The 24,822-nt window shown below is 40.0% G+C and overlaps 1 protein-coding gene across 1 annotated transcript in view; it reads left to right on the forward strand.

Annotated features, from left to right (window-relative positions):
* Nucleotides 1-24,822, forward strand: part of LOC135706815 (uncharacterized) — a 277,123-nt gene that overhangs the window by 45,092 nt on the left and 207,209 nt on the right. The gene's annotated exons all lie outside the window — the stretch shown is intronic.

Consider the following 24,822-nt stretch of genomic DNA (forward strand, 5'->3'; position numbering starts at 1 on the left):
AGTAGACTCACGCGCTGTAAATAATTCCTCGGCTTGTTTTTCGCTCAGTCTAGTAAAAATAAAAAAAAAAAATGATAATTTTGATTATCATACTGTACTACATTTTGCAAAAGATAGTATTATCACTATAATTGTGGTTGAATACCGTGCATCCCCGGTTATTTGACCGTTTTTAATCCGATCGCTTTTTAATTTGAGCTCCATTAATTGCACGCTGTGCAAACTAAAAATGGTTTAAACATCAATTAGTTCATGGAACGAAGTAAAGCGAAATTAAACATTGTGAAACAGAGCGCATAATAATAAAAAAAAACAGCAAATAAGGCTACCAGAAACACGATTTTCTTATGCTCATAGGGTTACTAGAGGTTCAAACTGAAAATGAACCCCGTTAATATGAATGAAGTGTCTTTCAGATTAGCGGGGGTCCACGGTATTAATAATTTTGATTTTTTTCTTGTCTGTTCGAAAAGAAATCTGAGAGATTAGCTTTAGCGCAGGAGTCTTCTTTCTCTATATGCAATAGTTTCATAATATAACTGTAATGGTGTATGATGGTAACGAAAAATTGCAGTGCAATACGTAGAGATTCAACTATATTTGATAGTTTAATCATCAAAAATATTTAAATTTTAAATTAAATCTTGATTTTCCCTAGTCTTGCATCAAACATTAAGTAAGTAAAAGTGTTTTGGAGCTCGCCATAAATATTCACAGTTTGAAAACGAAGCAATGCCATCGTAATAAAGATTATAATTCATGTTCTGAACAAATAACCACGTAATCCTTTTGCTGCTGGTACGATCCACTCTGTCGACGGGTGAGGTCATAAGCATTTGCAGCTTGTCATGACACAACCACAAATTATGTCTAAAATAATAGCATTATTCAATCAACTAGAAAGTAGAATGTGGTGGTAGGTATATGATTCAATTGCAGCGCTGATAAGGCAAAAGCAGCATGGAACCTCTGTAGTATTCCAAAGAGCATTTGGAGGAGCAGACAGATGACGTGCACACGTTTTTCCTCATTTTCTGAACGCTCATGGTAAAAAGCCAAATTCAGCATATTACGGCATGCTACCGCCTACAGCTGAGCTATAGTGAAAATAACACAAGTCAATATGTGCATTGTGTAGTTTGGAAGGATGAGTGATTGCATTGATTTGGGAATTGATTGAATGCGAATTTTAAATAGGGTTCTACTATTTTTCAAGGCACGGAAAAGAATTATGAACTTTAGCCATCGCGTAACCCAAGTAACCAACAAGCCCGATATGGTCCCTTTCTGCAATATAAAGGTGATTTTCTGCCCATAATCGCATATCAGTTGCATTAATTTCTGTCAATGAACCTTCCGCACCCCCCCCCCCTCCTCCACCCTCTTGCAAAGGCAGTAGTCTACACAATTTTTATAAAAATTCAAACAAAAGGTTCATAAAGCATATAACAATGCCAGCAATAAAAGAAGTCCTCCAAGCACTTCAAAATCCTTCATTGCTATTATCCTCCTAGACTCTGAACGTATAAAAATGCAACAAAGGGGAAAAAACTGCAATGGAACCTGACACCAACTCACTGTTTCTGCTGCTGCTGCTGACATGCTTCCTTGATCCCGACTATGGCATTCCGGTAATTATTTCTAAATTATCACTCATCCGTTATGGCTCTACCCATGTTGTCACCTAATACCATTAGGGTCATCTTTCCAGAGACAATGAATCCATTTCTTTCTGTGTGAACCGACAGATCCAAGCATGTGACATGGCCACCGCTGCCGGGTACTTTGGTGGCCTAGAAAATCCTAGTTGTCGTTAATGTCATATATCAAAAGTGCCAGGAGACTGTTGCAGTAATAATGCCTCGAAACGACGACCGCTAGGTTAGGGTGAAATATAGATCTCGGAATCGAAAACGAGTGGAAACGCGCTTCATATGGGAGAAAATTATACTCCTTCGAAAGCATATGCATAACATATACATTTTCATATGACAAAAGGTGAGCTCGGTCAAGAGAGCACTGAAGGAGGTAAGCTAGTTATAGAAAGAGACAGTGTATACCTTTCTCCACCTGCTCAAATTGGAGTGTGTATGAGAATCGTTCTTTTCCGAAGCAGCTTCTATCCTTCCTGCACTTGGCTTAACTCAGTTGTGTTAGTAGCAAACTTACATGTCCTGTACACAATATTGTTGGTTGTGGCACATTGTGAGGAAACTCACAACATGGAAGTGAAGACGGAAGTACACTCGCGACCTTCTTTCTTGGAGCTCATTCACATGGGTCCCAGGGTGGGTGTGATGGGCGGTTGGTGGTTCGTGGTAAAATCGTGCTTGTGTCGTGATAGTTAACAGGTACAGTGCAGGTGCGGATTGTCGGAACAATTGATTCAATTACTTTTGTACATTCATTCCACGAGGAATGGGAATCTTGACCAAATGGACAAGAAGAAACACAATTTGGATCACCATCAAATTTCGATCAAAATTATTACAGAATAATAATAAAGGTTGACTATTATTCGAAGCCATAAAATAACTAGAATTATTTAATCAATTTTCCATTAACGATAAAGCATTATGAATCAACCTTCAAAGCAGAGGAAATCGGTTTTTTATATTAGAGTGGTTCAAAATATCGATTTTGCTCCACCATGCTTAATCGATTTCAAATCGGGTCCTGATAACTTTCCCAAAATTTGAGCTCAATTAGATGTGAGCGCATACTGCACTGGCCCTTTGAAGTTTATATGGAAATTACTATGAGAAAAGTTAAATGTTTTGTTCTTATTCTATTCGCTGTAATAATCTGCAGAAGAGTTTGCTATCTACCCAAGTAACCAACAAGCCCGCTAATTCGCATGTTTGCAATACATGGCTGATACACGGCTAACATAGGGCGTGCTAAGCTTTACATTAGCCGCAATTTAGCCTAGTTTTGCAAAAAGGCGAATTAGAGAGCTTGTTGGTTACTTGGGTAATGCTATGTGAAATTTTCTCAGTTGCAACTTTGCTGAAGACTGCATGTTAATTGAACGTCAGGATAATTAGTTATTAATTAACTAGGAAGATGATATTCTTCTCATGTGCTCCATAAACTACTCAGCAGAGAAAATCCCAAGCAATACAACACACATGTTCTATAATAGATTATATTACCTTTGTAAGACTAGTGTTGGTTGTGTGTAATCATGTTTTTGAGTTCTTTCTTCGTTTTACTTATCAATTTCTCCTCAGTTTTCGCGATAAAGTAGATCTTACGCTTCAGGTTGGTCCAGAAATTCTCGATGGGACGCAGCTGGGGGCAGAGCTGGGTGCATGCATCTCACAACACTCGACAAAGAGTGTGTAGTTCTCCCATTTACATCGCACACTCTTTTCCATCTAATCTGCGAGAAAGCGATCCACACAATGAACTAAACACTCCGTGCGGCGCTGGGAGCGAATATAATACAACAAGCGCTAATGTCTTCTTTGAGTTTTTTGCAGACTTAGCTTACCACGACTGCAGGCATAGGAGATGGAGAAGAGCATAACGAAGAAGAATTTTGTCTTTTTGGTGAGTTTCCCATTTGCAACCCTACACTAAATGGCGCACTTTGCGTCGGAACCGTCGGAGCGATGGCTACACATTGAGCTTTCGTTATTTCTGTGTGTGTGCCTGTCTTCTCTTCTCCGCTGCCTTACACTTGCGCAGGGTGAAAGACAAGCAATCTTTGTGTTTGCTTGATTCTCACTTTGTTTATTTCAGAAAATCAGTACATTGCGCGCATTGAGTGATCAGATGACAGCCCTGGCTGGGGGACGTTGGGCGTGTTCGCCGACTTGGGTACCACATCGATATTCAGCCGCTCCATCTCCTCCAACGATTGCTTCGAGTAGTGGGCCAACGCCAGATCCGGCCAGAACACCGCGTCTTCGCTCTTATGGTATTTCTTGATGAACGACGCAACTACCGGCAGGCAATTCGTACTATAAATTTCCCCGTTCACGGTCAGTCCGGAGCGAAAGAAGAGCGGCTTTGATATCCCCTTCTCGCTGATTGTCAGCCACAGCAGCACCTTCTTGGGGAACTTGGTGTGTGAAATGAACTTCACCTCGGAGCTCACTTTCTACATGGGGGAAGTAAAATACGAAGTGCCCTGCCAGTCGTTGCCATCCAGGGTGAGATAGGTCTCGTCGTCCATCACCACCGCCACGTCGCGATTCGCCCGGGAAAAACGAGTTGACCATCTTATTCAGCCGCTGCCGCTGCGTCATTGCCTGCAGCTCCGAAACCAGTGGACGTGACTTCCGCTTCCTGACATGTATGTTCATGTTCGCCAGGTACTTTTTCACTGTTTGGCCGGATGCACCGACCTCCGGGCCAAGTGCACGCAGCGATGTTGCCACTTTTCCCTCGGTCTTCCTCTTCAACATCCTTTGGAGCTTCTTGTCGCTTAGGGTCGTTGGCCGTCCGGAACCGGGCTTTCTTTCGATGCTCTGATTGTTGTCTAATAGTGCCAAGATGTTGTAGATGCTGAAACGAGCGTATCCGGTGTCCACAAAGTGCCGCACGATGTCCGTTTTCGACGCGGTGGGGTGCCGTTCTTTGAACGCACACACTTCTGAACGGAGTTGCTTCACTGTTTTTACTATCACGGTTAGAGTTCGACTGATAGAGCTGTCATGGGTTACTATTATTGATGCTGCATGGGTAGTTTCATCAGTGCGGGTGAAGGTAAACCCATGAAAAATCGACAATTGTTGTCCATTTTTTTTAAATGCAAACGTTATCAGCTAACAAACAGATATTTTGAAGAGATATCAGTAAAAGTAAATTCCGAGGTAATCGGCTGTTGGAGATTTTACCGAGCTAGATTAAGTGTGTTCAAAAACTATACCTACGTAATCGCACAAAATCGCTCCCCAGAAGATTCAGGGCTGCTAATTTTCTATATTGAATGTTCTGGGTCAATGCTCTCTGGCTCTAAAACTAGCTACAAGGACTGTTAGAAATGCCATTTATTGCGTCAGGTAATGAATACTGGTCTTTTCGTCTTTCACACCACTCCATATGGTTTCTGGATCCATGCTCTCCGGCTACAAATTCCGTTAGTAATGCTAATTATGTTGTCAGCGAGAATTCGCACCATCTACGATATTATCCGGCTATACTCGTTAGCATATGTTTATAGTTGCATGCTCGCCGGCTAATAAACTAGCTTCAAATTCTTTTAGAAATAAATGCCAGTTATTTTGGTAACAAGGTGGTAACAAATACTGGTATATGTCTGGCAGAAGCCAGAGATACTACGCTCCAAATGAACTTCCACGTTTTTCGGATTCCGATTACAATGGTCAACATTCCTACCGCTCCATATAGTTTTGGACCCATGTTCTCCGGTTCTAAACGAGCTGCAAGAATTCGCAACATCCCGGTCTCATCGCTGTCCCCATCATTGAATAGCTTGTCCAGTATTCGAGCCCCGGCTGCAGTCCTCAGCATTCCAAAAGCTCACCATGATTCTGGAACCATGTTATCCGGCTCCTAATCTAGCTACATGGTCTGGTAGAAATGCTAGTTCAGGCAACGAATATTGGTATAGATTTACGGGATGTAATGTAAGCCTTACTTCTCACTTCGATTTATCTATATAAATAACTCATTCATTTAGCAATAATACGCAATAGTAATGCAAAACTAATATCACATCTGCTATGGAATTATAATCCGTAATTGAAGTGCCTATTTTTGGAGCAAATTTGGAACATTTATTGCTCCTTTTCTAAGAAAAAGTTTAGTGAAATTTTCATATTTTTCTATTCTAGTGACGCCGCCAGTGATGGCAGGGGGAATACCCCTCACCATCCCTCTCCAACGGGGAAGTTTGGTAAAGAGAAATGATCACCCCGATTAATACCTTCCTCAAAATTGTCTTCCTCGCTTTCTACTCTCTATATACAATTTTCACACTGCCGTCAGAGCTGGTAAATATCACGGCTGTCACGTGACAATGAGGAGACAGGTCCTCTCACTATCACGAGACAAAACTACCTATCATTAATTTTCTTGTCATTTTCCAATGATCAGCAACATCAGAATAATTGTTATGCGGTTTTGACATCAACATTTATAACTAATTTAGATGAGTTTAAGCAAGCAACGGTACGTAATCGGTAGAGTGAATAGATTATTAAGATTTCATCGGTACAAGTAACATTAAAAGCAATAAATGAGCTAGTAATTACGATGATCACACCTCTGTAACGTTTTGTCATGACAAAAAAATCGATGAGATTTTGAAAAAAATCTCGATAAGCGTTTTTTCATTCGATGATAGCGACAGAAGTATCTCTGTATATATCGAGTGAGATCTTTCATTGAAAATGACATCTGCCAGCCCTGACTGCCGTACTCTTACAAAACTATTAACTCTATGCTTTCATCTTCTCATTTATCGTATTAAATGACCACTTTAAGCCTGTTATTTGAAACTTGGCATCTTCAATTATATAAAACTAGAGTTTGTTGTGAAGAAATGAAATTTGGTTTTCAGCGGAATCCATAAATAAAACAGCAAAAAAGGTTATCTTCAATTTAATTTCACCTAATTAATTTTGGTACCCATGACAGATACGTATTTCGACTGCAATGGGCAGTCTTCATCAGTGTCACTCCCTCCAAAGAACTTATCATAATCTAACCCCTTTAAATACTCATCTCCTAGGTAAAAAAGTCAAGATCACAGGGGGTTGGATTTTGATAAGTTCTTTAGTGGAAATGGCACTTATTAAGACTGCACATTGTAGTCGAAATACGTATCTGTCATGGATACCAAAATTAATTAAGTGGAAGATAGAGTTTGTTATTCAGAATAAATATTCATTCCACTACTATTATTCAAACCTATAACAGGTACTCTTACTATATACTATAGGTTGTGAGCCCAGGACAGTGACCATAACTGAAAGTCCTGAAGAAGTATTACTTTTAATAGAAGATCAAAGTAGAAAGAAAACTGAGCATCGAAAAATATAAATTCTGGTAATGGAAACAGAGGATCGGGAGACGCTGGAAGTGGTGCAGGTTCGTCTGGATTAAGGACAGGAGGTGCTTTGGACTCACGAACGATTCGTACAGCTGGCGGAAGCAGCGTAGCTCTGTCGATTGAAAAGCTGAAAGGCCGGGAGTATTACGTTTCATGGGTGTTCGCAATGAAGATGACCCTTATACGGGAAGGATCCTGGAGCGCCGTAATGCCAAATGAAGGACAGGTTGTCGATGAGGACATCAATATGAGAGCATTGTCTACGATTTGCTTGAGTCTTGCATAGAACAAATACAGCCTGTCCATGGATACGAAAGATGCGCAAGAAGCTTTGCAGAAGTTGACAACCGCTTTTCAAAACGATGGAATCTACCGGTGCATTAGATTGCTACAGCAGCTGACATCGATTTGCTTTGGAAATGTTGGCAGCTCGAAGGCGTATTTTGATGATTTGGTTTCGACGAGTCATAAATTGTCAGAAATCAATTTTCTGGTTGCTGACGAACGACTTGCGTCGTTACTCCTGATGGGGTTACCGACTTACTATGCGCCGATGGTGATGGTAGAGAGTACAGAGGGTCTCGTATAAGAGAGGAGCGTATTCAAAACAAACTGCCTTAGCAACCCATGCCTAGGAGATTTCTAGCAACACTGCCAATACAATTATGATAGGCGCTGCTCGATTGGCTCTGTCTTTGAGAGTTCGTTTGGCTCAAAACCAGCCAGTCCGCTCCTCTCTTATACTATACCCTCTTTAGTAGAGAGGTGCAGGTGGCAGTGTTGCTAGAATTCAGATAGGCATAGTATGCCAAGGCAGTTTGTTTTGAATCCGCTCCTCTCTTATACTAGACCCTCTCTAGTGATGGGTTTGGAAGACTTCACTTAGTGTCTGGGCAGGTTTTGAAGGCAGATGCAGTGAAAGCTAAGATTCTTTAAAATGTCAAGGTGAAGTATGGACCACGGAGTACCAGAGACGAAGGAGTATTCTACAGTGGAGCAGAGCGTGAGTAGCAACAACGACGACGTCATAAGGGTTCCAGTAAGAGCAAGGACGGTTCATGCTACAATTGTCAAAACATGGTACATTATGCAGCGAATTGCCCAGAGAAGCTTGGTACATCAAAGAACAGCAGAGGTCGTGCGATGTGTACTGCTCATGCAGTGGGTAATGTGGACCAAGAAGAATGGTATATGGACTCCGGTGTCACTACTCACATGGCACGGCCTGGACGGAATCTACAAACAAAGCAGGAGGTTTAATATCAACTCGGTACTGCGAACAAGAGCAGCATGACAGCTAAGGCGAAAGATATTATCAACCTGGATTGCGTCGAAAGTCCTGTGGTCGTGCTGGATGTACTGGAGGTTCCCAATTTGGCAGCCAATTTGTTATCAGTCAGCAAGATTTGCAGCAAGAGTTTCACGATGGTGTTCAAAGCGAACGGCTGTAAAATGCAAACCGAAAACGGAGAAATGTTTGCGTCGGGCACAGTAGATGGCGGATTATATCGGCTTAACCGGGAAGAACAGAAGGTATTTATATCATGCGAGCTTGAGACGTGGCATAGGAGACTTAGCCACCTGAACATGCAGTGAATAGTGAATCAAGAGCCAAAGAGCGACTTCAGATTATGCATACGGATTTGTGCGGGCCGTTCGAGGAATCATCCTCCGAGAGATTCTTCATCACTTATATCGACGATCCTACACGAAAAGTATTCGTCTATACCCTTAAAAACAAAAGATCAAGCAATGCAATTGATGAAGATTTCAAAGCTATGGCTGACCGATAAACGAGAAGAAAATTTAAGACTTAGCGAAGCGACAACGGGCGTGAATTTGTTAACGACCGATTCCAAACGTATTTGAAGCAAGATACAGTACGACAACAAAAATCCTGTCCGTGCACGCTAGAACAAAATGGTATTGCGGAACGGATGAATAAGACAATTCTAGAGAAAGTGTGAACCATGCTAAACGATGCAAAATTTCCGAAGAAGTTCTGGGCCGAAGCGGTTAACACTGCGGAAGATTTTTGGATCTGTGGCCGTGGTCCATGTACCGAATTAAAAGAGATTGAAGCTGGATCCAAAATCGACCAAATGTGTACTTGTGGGATATGCAGCGAACGGAGATATTTTGCTCAGTCGTGATGTGAAAATAATTAACAAAGGTCAGTTCAATCATCCGGGGAAGCGGCATGTGTTGAATTTCTGGAAATTTAATATTCTGAAGTGGCTATAGAAGAAAGTAGCAGTGCCAGCGCATCGGCAGCAGAACGATCAATCGTAGACGAGACGCCTACAGACACGGAAAATAAAGAAGCAACCAGTGACAACAGCAGCAGTTCCGAAAGCGAGTTCGAAGATGCCAATGCAGAAATCGCGCTCCCACCGCAATTAGTTAAGGTGTTTCGCTATAAGATCCTTAGTCTCGCTACCGCTTCGAAAATTTAAGTGCACACATATCAGCTTCCACGATACGTACCACAATGAAACTGTTACTCCACGTTGGCTGCGCTGCAGCATACTCGCAGTAGCAATTTCAGATGAAATGGGGTGCTAATTTCCGAGATTTGTGTAATTGAACATTCGGGGTGGAAGTGCATTTATAGTCTACGTGGCGGCCATTTGTGGACTCTACAGGGAATCACCTTAAACCAACTTTACTGGATCATGAGTTCAGTTGTAGCGGAAGGGAGCGCAGGTGTTTAGGCAAGTATACTGATTATGTAACTTATAGTACGTATACTGGCAAACTTGTTTCCCAAACCCCACAGTCGAATGTGAACACCACACCTGACCAAGGTACGCTAGAACATATCGAGCAGATGAGTGATCCAGTCACTTACAATAAGTCACTGAATAGACCTGACCGAGAGTTGTGGATGGCAACATTACGGAATGAAATAGCTGCGCTGGATAATAACGAGACGTGTATGCTGGAAGATCTACCAGACGGAGGCAAAGTGACCAAGAGCAAATGGGTCTTCAAGACCAAACATTGAGCGGTACGAAGTCCGCTTGGTGGTCAAAGGATGCTCGCAGTGACCGGGTTTCAACTACGATGAAGTTATGCCCCTGTAGCTCGATATTCGACTATTAGGTATTTGATGGCGTTGACAACGAAATTCAATCTAGAGGTCGACCAAATGTATGCGGTGACAGCATTCCTTCAAGCCAAGCTCAACGACAAAGCGATTCATATGCATCAACCAGAGGGCAGAGTCTGGAACCAGCAGTTGGATAAGATCAACGGAGATAGAATGTTGTTCATCACAATTTATGTGGACGATTTTCTCATGTTTACAAACGATTCAAAATTGAAGAAACGTTTGAAGAAGTTCTTGTACACACGATTCCAAATTAAGGATCTGGGTCAAGCGAAGTATTGCCTAGGACTCCGGTTCAACAGGGATTGTGAACGTGGTGAACTATCGTGAGCGGAATTCCATCTAGGACGTATTGGACAAGTTTCATATGGTGAACTATCATTCCGTTGCAACACCGTTTGAGGCAAGCGAGAGGTTGGATACATCAATGTCCCCAAAAACTGTGCAGGATATCGAACTGGTGAAAGAATGTGCCTTACAAGGAAGCGGTCGGGTGCTGACAGTACATTGCGCAAGCAACGCGTCCCGATATATGCTATGCAGTCATCGTTGTCAGTCAGTTTAACAGGAACCCGGGTCGAAAGCATTGGGAAGCAGTGAAGAGAATATTCCGATATTAACGATAATATACGTTAGGCATAATAGACGTTAGGCATAAAATACCTTTCTGCTGTGCTCTAGAAACCTGTTTCGAGCATGGTAAACAATGCTTAAATTAGGCTAAGCGTTGATTAAAAGATGATACATATTGAACATACATAGTTTATTTAATAAGCACAGTTTGGAATCCATTATTTATCACAACATAAGTGATGTAGCTACATATTTACTTAGATCCAAGATTAGTAGCGATGACTTGAAATCAACCACATCAAGAAATAAAACAATCACCCATTTGTTGTAATATATCCTTACACACATATTGCAACTGTCAAAAAAGAAAAGGTTTTCCTAAAAGAACAGCTCATTAAATGAAGAATCTTGAATTCTGTGGTTTTTCATTCAATAACAAAAAGCATACCTGCTGCTTCCAGGATTTTCTGCCATACTTTTCGATACAACGATTCTGTTTTTGTTGTCTTCAGAATGAAAGCTAGCGGAACCGTTTGCTGATGTGAGGGAGCGATACTTCCATGAACAGTGATGAGTTGCCGAAACAAACAAGGAACTGTGGCAAACGTTCCATCTGCAACCCAATACTTTGCCTATCCAAGACGTCGCAAGTTTTCATGAGTCCCAAAAATTAAGGCTCTTTCATTTGTCAACGATGTCAGCAATCAATAGACGGTCCCCATTATCATCCTTCTGGAATTCACCGGGAAGAAGCCTAACGTCCATTATGCCTATCGTACATTATTCCAAACGTCCATTATTTCTATCGTACATTATGCCTATCGTACATTATGCCTAACGTCCGTATGTCTAACGTCCGTATGCCTAACGACCGTATGCCTAACGTCATGTGACCATTGGCTATACTGATGCAGATTGTGGAGGAGATGTGGATACGCGGCGTTCAACGACATACTGTGTTATCATGCTTCAGAGTGGAGATATATCACGGAACGTTAAAAAACAGCCAACGGGTGGAGGAACCTACAAAAGCAAATCTTTGGAGAAATGATAATCCAAATTCTTTGCGATAATCAATCTGCTATCTCCATAGCCATGAACGGAAGCTACAATCCCAGGACAAAACACGTGGACATACGTTACCACTTTGTGCACGATGCTATCGATAGTGGATTGGTGGTTCTAAACTATGTCAGCACCAAGGATCAAGCAGCTGATGGATTCACGAAGCCCCTAGGTCATTCTGGGATTGCTCACCTTACGAGAGCTATCGGAATCAAGCATTAGGGAGGGGTGTTGGCGATCAACTAATCCGTGATCATTATACGTAGCAACTAGAGTTATAGTTAATATTCATTCCCCTACTATCACTCAAACCTATAACGCTTGCTTTTACTTTGCTATAGTTTTATTGGTTCGAAAGAACACGTTTTGCTGATATGAATATTTGACCACTTTGTCAATCAGTTTTGGCGTGACTTTCTACCAGCGATTTCACAAAACTGGACGAACTAATTTAATTTTTTTTTTATGAAGAAAAAAACTGAAAATAATGCTTTATTTCAAAAACCGAGTGGTAGTAAACGTCATTTTAACTGCTCGAATGAAGTGGTTATTTGGGTAACTGACCTACGTGAATTATGTGTATAGTTAAGCTATACAATTCTTGTTGCTATTTAAATTACTGAATATAAACATTACAATTAACTTCGTATAAGGTTATCTTGACATGTTTTTCAGAGGAACTCATTGCTGCCCATCATTAGTGTGCTTCCCCTTTTGTTGATGAAAATCTCTCTAGACTTCCTTTTTCCTTCGTGGTATTCCCATCCTATGCATATCACCCAATCAGTACCAAACGAGAAATCACATCGTAACATTCCCAACACCACTAATCGGTACTGTTACTCACAAGAAGAATTTATGTAAGTCGACAGCCAGCGGCAGCCTACCACTAAAAGGAATAAAGGCCGAACGAAGTTGACGGAGGAAGTACCCCAGGAGGAATAGGGCTGCGTCTAAAGTATGCCCGTCGTCGGCCGCCTTGGCACTGTGCTGTGCTGCCTTAGTCGTGCTTCATTAGTGCTGCGAGCTCGTAGCTGAACGGATAGTTTTTCCTCAAATTAAATTAAACTTGAATCTATTGTCGGTTCGTGCTACTCGGTGCCATAGATCCTTATTGTTGTCTATCGCCACAATGCAAAAGGTGTCGTCGGTGAAATTTTGTCGTGATTCTACCCAGTCCGGAGTAGCAACAGAAAGCGAACGGATGCAAAGTGTCGGGGATTGTTGATATCGTTACCGGTTGCCCTATAGTTTCTAAAAGTGGCGGTCGAATGCGCGTTGGCAGTGAATGGGAAGAAGCTTAATTGAAATATAAAATTTATCAGATTAAACTTTCCTAGATTCGCTTTATTGCCGGTGATAATACTGTACAGTTTGATGATTTTTTTTTAATTAAGCCAATGATCAGTGGCGTGGAAAAGCTGTGAGAGTGGATAAAAGGTTCCAGTGCACGAAATGACCAACCAACTGTAATATTGTATCGTTTGAAGAAAAAAAGTCATCTCAGTGCTCGCCCCCGTTAGGAGTTCATTAAACGCTGTGAAATAAGTTTCTTCGGGAAGACAGGAATAGCAAAAAAAAAAATCGTTGCATGTCGCAAGCGATTATGGAAACGAGAGAAGTGATTACATAATCCATAAGAAGTTGTCGTGCAATCAAGCTATAATAAAAGCTCGTAGCAACAGAGCTGAAATCCATACATTGAAACTAAATTGCAGTGACGAGAGACGAAAGCGAACCGGTCTTTCTTCGGAAAGTGCAAATATACACTTCGAGCAGCATTGAAAGTGAGTTTCCGTTTTTCTAAAATACCGCTCGACAGTGCATGGATGGGAGCAGCGTGTTAAGCAAAAGCAGTTCAGTTTCCGCTATTATTTCTTCAAATTTGAGCGTTACTTAGCGCTTGAAATCCATTGGGAAATTCAATCGCTCATTTTCTGTAGCATTATTTCGTGCTTGCCTCCTGGTAAGTAGCACTAGTTTTTGCCCACGGTACCCAAAACTAGTGCAACCTACTAGGAGGTAGACACATGCTTTGTTAATAAATAAAGAATGATGGTTGGAAATCCAATCCATACTCGGCGTTGCGCTGTTAGCGTTGAATAAATAATTGTTTACTTTTCTTGCTTCCAAATAACATGACGTGACGTATTGGACACCTAAAAAGGTAAAATAGGAATAGCGGGTGAACCAGTTATGGCAAAAGTCTTAACCTAATTGGACATACGGCTGAACACGCTTTCTGACTCACTACTGGAATATTTTGAAAGACAAACGCTGCACGCTATGTCTGAAGACACACAGGAAGTTAGTATTGATCTGTGAAGGTATTAAAATAGTTCATCTTGGGTTTTTTGAGAAAAAGTATTTTGAAGTATACTTAGGCGTTTGTGAAGGCGTATATGTACTTTTGACGATACAAAACTGTTACGGATCGAAACAAATTCAACTGAAAATGATTGAAAATAGGAGTAAAGTAGTATAAATACTTAGTGCCAATAGTACAGTAAGATTCCCTCTTTGGTAACGTAAGATATCGTAGCTTTGTCATGATCTCATGATATTTAAATTTATTAATAAAATAATTAAACAATGGTTTGGTCTCTACATTTACTAAATTATTCAGCCATTCCATAGCAAAACGATATAGTGGTTCTCAGAATATGGTAAAAAATTGTGGTCTTTCCTTATGGTAAAATATATTTTCTATTGTGTCATTTTCTGTGACCATTTCAACGTTATGATGGTCCAAAAACACGCTTTTTTATTTTAGTTAAAAATTACTTTTTTCAAAAATTCATACTTTTTGAACCACTGCACACTGGGCCAGGAACCGAAATTAGCAAGACAAAACCTCTAGCGCATTGGGTTTGCATTATATTGAAATGGTGTCTTTGGTAAAGTTTCTCGGTTTAACATGCGCCTTCATCTGGTAATGGAAATTAGTTCCAATTTTATCCGCATAGATGGTGCTACGATACTAACTTTCTTATTTCACATGCTAGAGGTTTTATGTCTTCGGCAAAGTTGTAGTCGCAATAAATTCTTTCTATTATGCCTGTTTTCTAAGGCATGGAGAGAGAGAGTTGTTCCATCAACGACTCGATTAGACAGCTTATAGAAGTTACATTCAAATTCAAATACCTATTCATAAGTTTTTCTTTGATTTTGTTGACCTTCGATGGAACTCTTCAAACGTTCAAGATGTTCTTTGAACGTCTCTGAGTTTGGCATTTTTTTCCTGAAATTCTCAGATATATTCTTAAAGTTCCCAGTACTTTCCTAATGTTAATAAATGTTGTAGGGGACAATGTAGAAGAGGATCGATAAAATCGTAAGTTTTGCAGATTTCATCTAGTAAGAGAAAATATTTTCACTCGTTGTTTATATCAGGCTAGAATGTAAGAAGTTGGAAGCATTTTACCAAACATTCGGCGGACAAGGCATTGTGGTCTCGTTGTTCGATGGTTTTTTTTATTTCTTTTTTAGACAGATTTTTATCCGTTTGCTAGTTCATCTCTAATGTCGTTTTCGTTTTTGCTATACTAAGCAGCAATAAGCGCGAGAAACAAAAAATCAACTACAAATAAAAATATACCAGCTAGCTGCTGTGTAGCATCAATATCAATTTAAAAGGTGTATTCGATAAAAATGGCAAAATATTTACTCACCAAAATTAAACAGAATATCGGATTTTCTTGAAATTTTCAGGAAATGCAAAACTACTAATGAGTTATGATTTCAAAAATTTGATTTATTGATTTTCGTCTCCAATCTCGAATGCCCACCTCTTCCCTTTCACTCCACCCATCAAAGTTTGTGCAACGGATTTTCCCAGTGTTTGTTTTGTCTTTACCCAAGTTTTCTTCAACTCCAGCTCTGTTTAAATAGTTATGAGATTTTTGCGAAGTTCTGTCTTCATAATCGCCCAGAACTTTTCAATTGGGCGAAGTTCCGGTGAATTTGGTGGGTTCATATCATTTGGCACAAAATTGACTCCGTTTGCTCGGTACTACTCCAATACGTTTTCAGCGTAGTGGCAGGATGTAATATCAGGCCACAACAGAGTTGATCATTTTTGCTTCATTATGGATGGCAAGAGACGCTTCTTAAGGCACACTCTTCGGTGTAAATCGCACCGTTGATTGTTCTGGAAGTGATGAAGGGAGCGCTTATTTCACCACATCCGCAAATTATCTGCCAGATCAGGAACTTCTTTGCAAATTTCGATAATTTCTTCTTTCGAACATCCTCCGGAACATCGAAGTTGGCCTTGACGTAACATCACGATGTAACACGATTTTATGAGCAACTTCACGTAAAGTGATGTTTTGCTTTTCATTCCGGTTTGGGGCTTTTTTTTTACACCTTGTTAACATGCAACTCAGCACGCTTCATGGTTTTCTGCTCAAAACCGACTGACACCTTGAACTTTTTAGTGACATCTTGAATTGACATGTTTGGACGGTTCTCGAACTGTTTCACCACTTTCCTGGCCATTTTAAAGGGTGTCCACGATGAAATTGCCACAATATGAAATTGCTCTAACTTTTTAACCGTTGATTAGAATTTAATGAAAATTTGGGTGGATTTAGTTCATAGTGCATTATTTACATCCTGCAAGTTTTAAAGTCCTGTGATAAAACTCGCGGAAATGGAGTCGAAAGAACAGCTCGTGCGTGATAAAATCTTGCGCATTCATCACGAGAACAAGGATCTCTCGCATCGTTCCATCGCTAAAACGTTGGGAATCGCGAATTCCACGGTGTCGCGAGTGATTAAGTGGTTCGAGGAACGGTTGACCACCGATCGGAAGCCCAGAAGTGAAGGAAAAAGTATTCCGTACAACACCAAAAATCACAACCGCGTAGTTGGGGCCTTCAACCGAAATCCGAACGCCTCCGTTAGGGATGTGGCTAAGAAGCTGCACCTAAGCCGAAGTTTTGTCCAGAAGGCCAAAACTAAGGCTGGGCTTCGAACGTTCAAGGTACAAAAGGCCCCTAATCGCGACGAGAAGCAGAACAAGTCCGCCAAAACCCGTGCCAGGAAGTTGTACCTCAACATGCTGACGAAAGTTGAATGCTGCATCATGGACGACGAAACATATGTGAAGGCTGACTTCAAACAGATCCCCGGCAACCTGTTTTTCACGGCCAAGGATAAGTTCAGCGTTCCGGAGCATGTCCGCACTCAGAAGATGTCCAAATTTGCGAAGAAATTCCTGGTTTAGCAAGCCATCTGCACGTGCGGGAAGTGGAGTGCACCTTTCGTGACCCAGGACACGATGAACGGACAGGTGTACATAAAAGAGTGCCTCCAGAAGCGGCTGCTTCCTCTCCTGAAGGCCCACAACGTCCCAACAATCTTCTGGCCGGATTTGGCCTCATGCTACTACTCCAAGGACGTGCTGAAGTGGTATGCGGACAATAAGGTCAATTTCGTGCCGAAAATGTTCAACCCTCCCAACACTCCGGAGCTCCGCCCCATCGAGAAGTACTGGGCGATTATGAAGCAGCACCTTCTTAAACGACCTAAGGTAGTGAAGACAGTCGAGGAACTGAAGAAAGTATGGGTTTACATGCAAAAAACGATTGATTCACAGGTTGTGCAGAATCTTATGGCCGGGGTTAAGGCCAAGGTGCGGGCATTTGCGTATGGACTGTAAATAAAATACGAGTAAAATGGTAAAATGAAGTTTAATAGGGTAAATTATGGCTTCGGCACCCATTGACTGTTTTCGGCAACCGAAATTGAAACGTTAATTTCACTGTATTTTCCCATAAAAATTCTTCGCTGAATGTATTAAGCCAATTCCTAACCTTTTCAGCTTCAATCTGATTACATTTTTATGACTGTGCAATCCTGTTATGCCATATTTTTCTTTAAATTAAATATACACACTACAAAATACGGCTGATTTCGAGTTGCCGATAATAGAACAGCTGGTTAACACGCAGTTCAAATGGAAAGGGTGCCGAAGAAAAAGAGACTGCCGACAATAGTCACACACACCTGAGAAGTTTGGAGCGTTGTAAAAACATGTTCAACCCGTTTTGATCAATTCTGTCGATTGGAATTGGTAGAACAGCAAGCAGCAGATAAATGTCAACAAAGAAACCTGTCATGTATGTGTGTGACGCTGAGAAATCGCTAATAGAAGTTCGGACGCTGCTTAGATTGACGAGAATACGTAAATTCCCCTAGTTATTTCTCAATCCCTGAAAATTTGATGGCAATCGGATGAAAACTCGAATTTTGCGAATCAATTTTGTGTGTGGCAATTTCATCGTGGACACCCTTTAATGTCCAAGCACTCCCTTCCTTCCTACGGGAACTCATACGCTTTTTGAAGGTTCTTATCTCACGAGACACAGTTGTATTCGCAATTCCAAGCTTTTTAGCGATCCATCGGTAGGAGTGCACACCATTTTTTCACGGACAATTTCTTGATTCGACGACATAACTGGAACCACTGTATGACTAACTTTGAAACTTAACAGATGTAAACAATACACTATGAATAAATTTTACTCCAATTTTCAGTTTTTTACTCATACGGTTCAAAAGTTACAGAAGATTTTCGGTGGGTCATTTCTATCGAATACACCGTTTAGTAGAAATATGATTGCTTTTGGACCCTTTGATCGATCATCATATTTCAATGGCACACACTATCCAATAATTAGTGTATAGGATCGTTAATTCGATGTTTAGCTTTCTAACTTAAAACCCTCAAAATTCAAACTCTGATCGAAAATAATGGCTATACAAAGAGTCTAAGAGACTAAATTTAATATTTTTGCTCAGGCGGAGTGACACCAGCTCTGGAAGTGTGAATCCTAAAAGTAGCACAGTTAGGAACCAGCCAGGTGAAATCTAGATATTTTTTGCGGTAAACTCATCCATTGCTTTTATTACCGTAGATGCAATCGCACAAATTAACATGGAAATTTGGCCCATTGAAAGAATAGAGAATGGAAGCGATGTCATTAGGTCGATTGTACAAACCGTAAGACTTCATCTTAGCATAATCAAGTCATCACTCACTTATCTTCAAAAAATAGCTTGTTTTTATAATAAAAAGCCTTCTATCGAAATTCTTATAGGATAAATGTTGGCTTCGGCACCCATTAGCTGTTTTCGGCAACCAAAATTTAAACGTTAATTTCACTGTATGTTTCTGCCAAAAAACTGCGCTGAATGTATTAATACGATTCTTTAGTCTTTCAGCTTCAATCTGATTACATTTTTTCAACTGAGCAGTCCTGTTATGCCAGATTTGTCTTTAAAAGAAATATACGCACTACAAAATGCGGATGATTTCAAGTAGCCGATAATAGAACAGCTGATTAACATGAAGTTCAAATGGAAAGGTTGCCGAAGAAAAAGGGGCTGCCGACAATAGTGACACTCACCTAAGTAGTTTGGAGCGTAGTAAAAACGCTTTCAAACAGGTTTGAACAATTATGTCGATTGGGATGGATCGATAAGCAAGCAGCAGATAAATGTAAACAAACAAACACGTCATATGTGTGCGTGGCGCTGCATAGATTGACGAGAATACGTAAATTCCCCTATAAAGTACAAATCACGATTTATCAACATATCTGCACCATTACGTATTACCGATGATATCCATGTTCTTATTATGTTGAAAACGAGTAGCGAATACATAGTTTTAACCATCATAGAATTTCTTAGCACGCACATATGTCTTCGGTGCAGCTCCTCCAGCAGTAGCCTTCAGGTTTTGGAATTATGAGTCACTAGAAATTCGCCCACTATTAAGTGCCGTTTTCAGTTCACCAGTAGTTCCCATAACGCATCCCGAATGGCCACATCCCCGTTCGGCGGTATCAGCTCGACATCGGCATCAAAAACTGACAACATATTTGGTATCCAAGCTCCAGCAGCAATGGATCTAACGTCATATCAGATGTCTCATCGTTTTCTTTGACCCTTTGGAACGCCCGCTCAACTGCCTACGGCTACGCCAGCCGCTGTTGGCATCGTCGTTAGTCACCATCGTCCTCCGCCGTACGGCATATCCTATCGTGTTCGTCGTGGTCTTCCTCTCCACCGATTTCTCCGCTTTTGCCAACGTAGTCCAATAATTACAATATCACAGTGATATAACATATTTGAGCCATGATAGTTACTAGATGGTTGCGACAAACCTTTACAGTAACAACTTGATCCAGTTGGTTGCAAAACGAAGTTTGAAAAATTATAGATTCATAATGCTTAGGTGATACGATTCAGCAGCGCGGGGTCTAATGCAACTTTGCATTTTCCAGGGGGCAAATAACTGCTACTGGAAAATATACAAGTTTAAAACCTGAAATCACAATGGTGACCGAGATTAACTCCCTATAAAACTCGATGTGGCAGTGCAAGTGCCTATGATTTGTGGACGCTGGATCGTATCATCTTAATTGGGACAAGGTTGCAATGTGTTCTTCAACAAATCTTGGTTCGTAAACTTTTTGGTAACATCTCGAAACAGTTGCTCAATTAATACAAAAAAAAAAACATATCATTTAAACTTTGTTGCATCAAAGTTTTAAAGGACGTAATGTTTTATGGAACTCCCATGCAAGAAATACAACACAAGGTCGATTTGTTGCTCAACTGTATCATACAGCATAACGTAGCATATAACTTCATACCAATTTGAGTGTAACATGTTTGCACATCCCATTTGATGCATGATTTGAGAGGTCATCCAAAAAAATAAAAAAAAACGACGATGTTTTCTGTGTTGCTTGGTGAATCATTAAGAAGATTCCAAATTAATTTTGAGAAGAATAGCACAAAACTTCTGGGCGCATTCCAATGAAATTATGAGAAAACGCTTAAGGAATAGTGTCCCATTATCACGCAAAACAAATTTCTCTGACATCCAATGTTAGAATAGATTTATTGCATCCCTTCATATGTTTCATACAGAAAATGCAATGGCAGTTATTGCAATGAAATGAAGCGTTCAAGTAAGTTTTTCTAAAATGAATATTTTTGCCTAAAACCGTCACCACATTACATATGCGGAACTCGACCATAAAAAATCGATCCCCATTTTTGTGATTTCAAGTGGTATAGAAGGAAATCGATCTGTCAAATTGATTATACCAGCTGTAAAATGAGAAATGGAATCAAGGGGGTAGTCAATTATATTAAAATAATAATTACCTGGTTTATAATTCTATGACTTCCTAGCACTTCTAACACTTATGTCTTTGCTTTTCGTTAACTATTCACGTCAATTATTTTAAATTATATAGCTGGATTTAACAAATGCATCACCTTGCTTCACACAGCAAAAATATATATTAACGTTTGCATTTAAAAAAAGTATACATTTCTCACCGATATTTTATGCACTGATCTGCCATCCAACGATTAATCTTCCAATTTCATTGAGGGCTACAATATGTTAACTGTTTACAGCCCAATTTTGAAAGCGTTACGTATTGTTTTTCTGTAGTTATGGCAAAAATGGGGAAACTCCATGCGAATACTTGTTTAATTCTTTTAATTATATATTTCTATTTTATTTCTGTAAACCGAAGAAAGCATGTACCATTTTTTCGTTAAACTTTTTCTAATTGTTTGGAACCAATTGCATCAACCTTTGTTTTGGAATCGTGCAAATAAGGAGTTTACTGCATACATTTTGAAGTCCAGAGAGTAGCGCAAAATGCATGCCTTTATGCGATTTATGCGGAAAATATACAGTGTTTAGAGATGCCCATTGTTCCATTCCCAAGAATTTCGTAAGCCGGACGATGAATCAAATCGAGCGCTTCGATACCTAAGGATTCAACCCTCCATACGTTTCTCAACTGCGGCAAATTGCAAATTTTTGCTCAAATACCAACACAAAGATCTACTCCAATTACTTTGTACTAGAGAACGTGGAAAGATTGATCTAGAAGGCAAAGAAGGGACTAAACAGGATCCTAACAAACTTTTCGACCACAATGGCTAAGGTCTCAGACTGGGACTCCCAGCTAGCTGTCTCAAAATTACCAGGAACGGCTATTTTTTTTTTCTAGCATTATTAAGCACTACTTACAAACGAAAGTAGTCATTTGGATCTATTTTACATAAGGTAAGTGTACCAGTTTTGGCCCTAGTGGTCAATTTTTCAACCCTAGGGCCTAAATCAAATGAAAATAAATTTTCATGGTTTTATTTTCGAAGATTTATGGCAAAATATATGTTCGAACATTGTATCGAAAAAAAAAACAAAATGTTAAGATGGGGCCAATTCGACCACTAGGGCCTAAAACTGGCACAGTTACCCTAGTTTTATTTCTAGATTTTTTTTAAATGATTGTTTTAATGTAAACGTTAATATCCACGAACAGAAAATTTCATGCTGAAATCGTAACATTCATAAGTTGACTTACTAAAAGCACACTGAACAATATTACTGGTTAATAACACTCTTGCTTGGTTTCTGATCGACTTGAAAATACTAGTTAAAAAATCCTTTGATAAGCCCCCTGTAAAGCTAGTCGAAAAAATAATGGCCAGATTACCTCGACAATTTACAAATCGCCTTTTCGGTCGCTTTGTAACTCTTTACTCCTATTGACGTTGACGGCACCGTCGAAAAATCGTCTCTGCTAGTTATGGGAATATTCGATGGAGTGAAATGATAGTACGAAGTTCGCCATGTTTCACACACAGTTTGACGTTTGCTTATGGATTTTAGGTGGAAGAGGTGAAGAGGTGAAAATTGGCTTCTTCCTCTTTTACTTCTATCTCTATCTTTATCTATCTCTATCTCTATCTTACGCTCATGAAATCGGCCAATCAGGAGCTGGTTCACGTTTGACAGAAAAGTGGTTCATTTTCGCCCCCATATTATCACCTCTTCTCTTAGGATTTTACCATAAAGAGCTACAGAGTCGTTGTCAACACCAATAGACGAGTGGATTTGAGATCACTCACTCGACAAAAAGTGACACAACATCGGGGCCCTGTTTACTAAAAATGAACACATGAATAATACTCACGTAACATTTGAAACGGGTCTATCAAATTATGTACACAAAACTTGTTAAGCCTTTTTCGCGCGAACCGCATACGCTCACGCAAACTAACAACACCATCGAGCAGAGGAAATTCTCCCCTTTCCGATAGTGCTCTTAGTTTGCGTGGGCGTACTTCGGTTCTCTTGAAAAGGACCTAGCAAATTATTTACAAAAGTTGATAGGCCCTTTTCAAATGATACGCGAGCATTATTCATTTGTTCATTTTTAGTAAACAGGGTCCCGCTGTTGTGTCAATATTTTTTCAGTAGATGAAATAAAGTTCACCCGTGCACAGTATAGTCGCTATATTCATAGTCTGGCGGATAGAACGTCGATCTATTATAAAGCGGAACCAATTCAATATATTTTAGATCAACAATTGAAAAGGTACTATGAAATTTTCTAAACAAAACGTTGATTATTCTTTCCTCGACAATCGAACGCAAACTACCGGCATCATCGGATAGGGGAAACTTTCGCCAATTTAAAGATGGTGTTAGTTTGCGCAGGCGAGCCTTGAGTTACGAGAAAAGGGTTTCCGAAGTTTTGTTTGCAATAGGTGATGTGCTCTTTTCTGTTGTTGGTTGTGATTTGCTCGATTGGTTCCGCTATTTGACAGCTCAATTGGTTCCCGTGATTCTATCCGCCAGACTATGAATAAAGTGACTATAGTGCACAGGTCTATGGTAAATTCCCATCAGCAAACGTCAGTCTGTGCGTGAAACATGGTGTATATTTCTCGCGTCACTTTTCAAATAGACCAATGTAACAAATGTAAACAAATTGAGTTAAGCGATACAAACTATTGCTCTTCTATCAGTGTATGTGATACAAAAACATCCATCCAAATTTACTTTCATTTATTTAAAATTAATCATAGGTCAAAAATTGTCCAATGTACAGTTTGAAATTAAATTAAATGACATATGTGAAAGGGAATCTAGTATCATGTAGAACAAATCGTCCAATGTAACACTAATTGATTATGCCATTGAGAATAATCGTCCAATGTAACATGTCCGATGTACAACTTGACTAGTCAAAACGTCCTATGTGGTTTTTGCTATATTGTAGCATGACATTCAAATCAAAATGCTGTTACCATTTCTACTGAATTTTCAACGTTATTATTCACTGACTACATTAAAAATAGTACTGCAAAATGTATTGTTTCTAAACAGTTAAAATAATAATCTGTCGAGCTTCAACTTCGATTTTCTCAAAATGATGGATATGTTACATTGGTCTATTTAAAAAGTAACGCGAGATTTTCTTACCTTTTCACTGCTATGAAAATCTTATAAGATATTACGCATTTCCCACCATACTGGAAAAATAAGCGCGTTTTCACTTATTAAAAGTGTGATAAAAGTGCACGTTTATGTCAAATCGTTTTGTTGTCTTCGGTGCACTTATTCCTTATGGAGCACTTATTCCTTATTATCACACTTTTTGCATTTTTGGAGCAGTCCAGTTTTAGTTGCAACCAACAATACTGTCAAGCTTTGCTTGCAGATACGGTGCCTCGCTGGTACCATGGTGGAGTGAAGAGATAAGACAAAGTTCGCTAGATTGTATGCACAGATTGTCAGATGCTTATGGATTTTACCAGCTTGAGCTTGAGCTTGATTGACCGCCCACGGTTGCTACTCTGTTATTGCCAGATCAGCTGTAATTACACAGAGAACCATTAGACGATGCTTGGGACTAGCAATCATCCTCAATGTGTAAAAACTGGTGATCTTAAATTAGGCAATACCAGCGCCGGCCGCGCCCGAACACAGGTCAAGAAAGGAATGGGAAGGATTGTGTTGACATGACACTCGCTTTGATGGAAGCCGAGAACACCTCTGCACTTCCACGAGGAATCACTGGGATGTTGAATAAGAGGGTTGGGTTTGCAGCAGGGTTCGTTTTAGTAAACGATAAGCTGAATTAATGTCCTAACGATCATATAACGTGAAGGAGCTTGGGACTAAACCCACGGTCTTCTGCTCAGTAAG

Source organism: Ochlerotatus camptorhynchus, unplaced genomic scaffold (genome assembly GCF_037179485.1).
Source record: "Ochlerotatus camptorhynchus isolate MF236.1 unplaced genomic scaffold, CSIRO-AGI_Acam_v1.1 ptg000291l, whole genome shotgun sequence".
Lineage (NCBI taxonomy): Eukaryota > Metazoa > Arthropoda > Insecta > Diptera > Culicidae > Ochlerotatus > Ochlerotatus camptorhynchus.